Source organism: Temnothorax longispinosus, chromosome 6, assembly GCF_030848805.1.
Source record: "Temnothorax longispinosus isolate EJ_2023e chromosome 6, Tlon_JGU_v1, whole genome shotgun sequence".
Classification (NCBI taxonomy): domain Eukaryota; kingdom Metazoa; phylum Arthropoda; class Insecta; order Hymenoptera; family Formicidae; genus Temnothorax; species Temnothorax longispinosus.
Window position 1 is genome coordinate 20,992,722 of NC_092363.1, and position 4,964 is coordinate 20,997,685.

General features: G+C 33.8%; 1 pseudogene; it reads right to left on the reverse strand.

The window, feature by feature from the left end:
- Nucleotides 1-444: 444 nt before the first annotated feature.
- On the reverse strand, nt 445-2,907 carry LOC139814746 (ester hydrolase C11orf54 homolog; annotated as a pseudogene).
- Between the last annotated feature and the right edge of the window lie 2,057 nt (nt 2,908-4,964).

A 4,964-nucleotide genomic window follows, 5' to 3' on the forward strand; every position in this document is an offset into this window, starting at 1 on the left:
GTCGTATTAGAATATGTGCGAAAATTTATATACGTAATATATCACTTACCAATATGCGTGACGCCATCAACGCTTATTAAAAAAATATGATGCGAAGCGAATTTAGCGAATAATATGTAATTATAATCTTCTTAAGTTCTGATTATTACAGTGATGCAGCTAATAGGATGGTTCTTCTTGAACCGTATAGATGTTAATAATCACACAAAGTATTGTAGCCAAAGGGCGATCTCTCCAAAACATAACGGAAATAAATATATGTAGAATAACGTAAACATATATATGTACACAAGATTATAACGGTCGTCACAGTCTTTATTGACGGAATAATATTTCGTGAGATCAAATAAGTTATGAATTTGCGAGCTGACGAAATTTGATACAAATTCGCTTAATTCAATTTGCACAAAAAAAGAAGGGATTTTGAAGAAAAAGCAGATCCAATTATTATTTTTTTTAAACAAATATGTTTATTTCTTAATCATATAAAATAGAATTTCTTAGCTTAATCATATAAAATAGAATTTCTTAGATAAATTTGTATAAATTCTAACAAAATACATTAGATTATATCAACATTTTTTGTTGCAATGTTTTGGCATAAAGTTATTTGATAAAGTTCAATCTGCTGTGAAAAAAATATTGGAAGTACGAAATTAATCTTTCACAAACTACAGTTTATTAGGCGGTTTATCGACATATAGCGTAGCTGCCACATTGAAGTAGCCCTCGTATACTCAATAGTATCCGGCGTTGTATCGATATGATAATGTCCACCCAACCTATTCTCTTCGAAAGAATTGTGGAAATGCTGTACTCTGAGATCTAAATCCTGACAGGAGAAACGAGTACTTTAATTGAAAATAAAAAAGATATAAATAATCGTTAAAATAAATTTATAGACTACTGTATTCGAACGTGTTTGATATTCTTTTTCTTTTCATACGGATTGAATCTCTTTGAAGCTTACTGTCTCAGCGCTGACAAATACGCCGACAGCTATCAGAAGGGTCTCCATTTCGTAAAAACGTAGCCAGTTGTTGAGCTGTGCCTCGCTAGTCAACGGAGTGTCCGAAAAATCTAGCATATGCTGTTTCACTTTTCCGTTCTTCATCTTGAACATGCCACCAAAACCTAAGTTTAGAGACATTTGACATTCACTCGAGTTTCCATATTGTTTAATGCTATATCGCAATGATGATTACCTACGAGTCTATCCCCGTAATGTTTCTCCAACGCTTTTTGCATGCATGATATGAAATCCAATTTGCCGGTACGCTTTTTAGCGCGTACTTTTATAACTCTTTCCCTGGCTTGTCTTCGCATATATATAGATTGGCCAACAATGCGAAAGTTGTTTCATCTTCATTAGCAACTATACGCTCGATCATGCACTTTCCAGTGGACTTATTTACAAATGCATAATGCGTCCCATTCGCTACTCCCATGTTAAGTTTATACCCTGGCGAGACTTGGTCGTTTGATACACGTAACTTCATAATGAGCTGAAATAAATCTTTCGTTTATTTATAAGTTTGCTTTCTCTCTCCCTCAAATTAGAAGATATTATTAATGCAATTTAGATAATGTACTTATAATACCTACACACCTCGCAATTGCTGCCTGTATGTAGCCACGGACCAGCTCCTGCGTCGATGACGAGAGTTAAGAGTATAATGGTTGTAATTTAACTGTCGTGGCAACGACTGAACATCGTAGAACTTATCTCTCTGGACAGTTGCTAGAAGATGCTATAGACCAGCAACATCCAAAATAAAGGGATTATCACACAAGCCTGAAAGTATCGTTAAAGATATGGAATTCGGAGAAAGATCAAATATGTCTTGTGTTCTTTTTCTACGCGTACCTTCTCCATAAAAATTGTAAGGCCATCTGATGAAATCAGGACAATCAGCCATCTCAACAGTGGCCTCTGCAAAGTTCGCAGTTAATCCTTCTCTAGGACTATAAACAAAAATTTATACATTATTACTACCTGCAGTTCCCTGCTGCAAATCCAGAATGCCTTACAATTCAGTCATTAACTCGTCGAGAAGCAGTTGATGCAGTGTTCTTGACGTGATGTTTATTTCGGATGGGTCTAGAAGTTCTATGTTTCGATACATCTTGAGAATTAGTACACTAGCAAACAGTGCAAAGACTAGCTTGGGATGGTACTGCAAAGAACTGTGTATCGAACTGTATGTATATTCAGTTATTGATAATGTTATCTAATCACCGGGTATCTCGTTTACTGAATTATAACGACTGGAAAGATTCCTCGGCTTTCTGTAAAGAAAAAAACAGAGATGCACGGTTATGTTATTGCATAAGCGTGTTTGTGTTGATATAAATAAAACTCTTAATACATAGATAACATTGTTAACACGTTAATAAAATTGTATCGTCAGTTTATTGATTACAAAAAGATTTATTTGTAATAAGAAAATTTGCACAAGATTACTCCATGTGTATTTTACGATACAGACACAATTTAATAATGCGAGACACAGAACGATGTACGAAATTAAATATAGCACCTTTATTGCACCATATTATGACATCAAAAGTGTTATAAAAAAGGAAACAAGACTGCAATCTCATCGACATTCTCGCAAGTTTACATAACCTATATGCGACATGCCACGTGTCTTTACGCACACGTCAACAATGGCCGTGTTCAGCAGACACAACTGTTGAGTTCGTCTTATCAACACTCTGCGTTGATTGGTTGGTTCTAAAAGTAAGAGCCAATCACGTTCGACTGCTACTGAGCGGCTTGGTCTGCTGAACGCGCTCAATGTGCAAACTGTCAGGCCGCTCGGTCGGTATGATAGACTCCTCTCCTCTCGGAAAACTTTTTATTATATTAGATGGAATTATTTTTATTTTTATGATGGGAAGATTTATATATTAGTCCTTCATTAATCGAGTGGGATTTATTTTATACCCCAACGTTATATCTTAAATTTCAATTATTTTCTTTAATAATTTATATAGTTAAATATATAATATAAAGATTGATAGCATTCTGTATATCTTCTTCTAAATAAAAAGATAAAAGTGCAAAAGTTCTCCTTTAATTACAAAATAAATTTGTGCAGCATTCGATCGATAAGAACATTTTACTTCGTGAATTCAGTAGATTTTTAAGGGTATATATACATATATATTTTACTTTACATCTCATGCGAGTAATGTAGGATTAAAGGGCGATGAATTATACAGTTAAAAATTTTATAAGCACTTTGTGTCGAATCTGGTGCTTGGATTTAATTAAACAGCAACTGAGTCAATTAAACTTTAGCAGTAATATTAATGAACGAATAGAATTAATTAGATTATAAATAATACTTAACGATTCTGTCGATCGTCTAGGATCTGTCCAAATTTTATGACAAAAATTATTTCAAAAATTTTCATCGCGCTTACATTTTTCAGTGTTTTTTTTGTGTTATAATCTCAAGCGAAGTTATATTGATTCGTTATCGGTTTTGTTTCCTCTCTGATACGTTTTTCGATACGCTGGAATACTCTGCGTACATTTTATTTATTTTACGAGAGAAATATTTTCCACCACTTCTAATAAATTTTATCATTTATGAAACGCTTATGTGTAAAAATCTCGATACGCTGATATTATTCAGTTACTTTCTTTTTTCAGTTACGGGAGATCGAAAAAGATTAAAATCATCTATATTTTTGTTATTAATTTTAATAAAGTTAGATCAATTAATAATTGCTCTATTACACAACACTCCAGGTAGCAGAGTGACGTCATATGACGTCGTAGGGGCCTATTTTGTAAACGTTAACAATATAATTATGTGCTTAATTTGCGCAGCTTTTCTATGGCATATTATATCTGCGCCCCTTATGAACGTTTAAAGATAAACATCATTAAGACGTCTTTAGAGACGTCAATCTGCTACCCGGGACACACTCTTACAGGAGACAATAAAAATACAATGTATAATAGATATTGGCTTTCTTTCATAAAAGCACCAAATCAGAACAAACGTCAAAATCCGTGCGTGGTTTAACCTTGTCATTTTCCTCGAGATGGAAAAATGAAATTAAAATAATATATTAATAGTGAAAGTTGTACAATAGCCTCAGTAACTCGAAACTTTATAAATTTTGGTTTTTTTCTTTCGCGAAATAATTTAATTTGCAAAGCAAACCTTGATAAGTTTGATATTCAACTGGCAGCATCGCGCGAAATATATGTTAATTAAAAAGGATTTACACACGCTATTCTTTGAAGGCCAGGGATTTGTTTTATGTTACGATATATTAAATTATCTGCTGTACGTATCGTCTCTCGTTTTCGAATGTAAAAACAACAGATAAGCGATAATAAAATAATTCTTTTCGGTATATGTAATTGAAAGAATCGCGAAAACCTGCGGCGGCTTCATAAGATAAAAATACGGAGTTTAAGGAATACAGTTTTATTATTTAATTATGGTTTAATTACGAAATCAAATTGGATTACGTGTACAGCACATACACACACATATATGCGTGCACGAAATTTAATTCCTCTGTCTTATTCCAGAATAAATTTCTCTTCTATATCCAGAATAAATAGTTTTCTATCCTAATTATTAGAGTAATGAAACTAATTATACACCTTCGTTAAAATTACTCTGTTTTCTAGGTATTTTAAGCTTTCGAGATAAAAATGTGAATATCAGATTTTCATACGAGGGATAAATTTCCCTCAATCTCTGATTACGTGCACGCGATTGAAGGGAATAAAAACTGAACGAAGAAAAGAAAAATCAGGATATCGGCAATCTCTCCAAGAGTCTGTGTGTAGCTTCTAATTTCAGTCATCGAAAATGCACAGCTTGACGGACCTGCCCATCGATAATTCTTCCCCGGTCGCTCATTTCTGCCCGACCTGGGTCGACGACCCCTCATCGTCAGGAAGAAGCGGCGCGTATTCTCGTCGGATT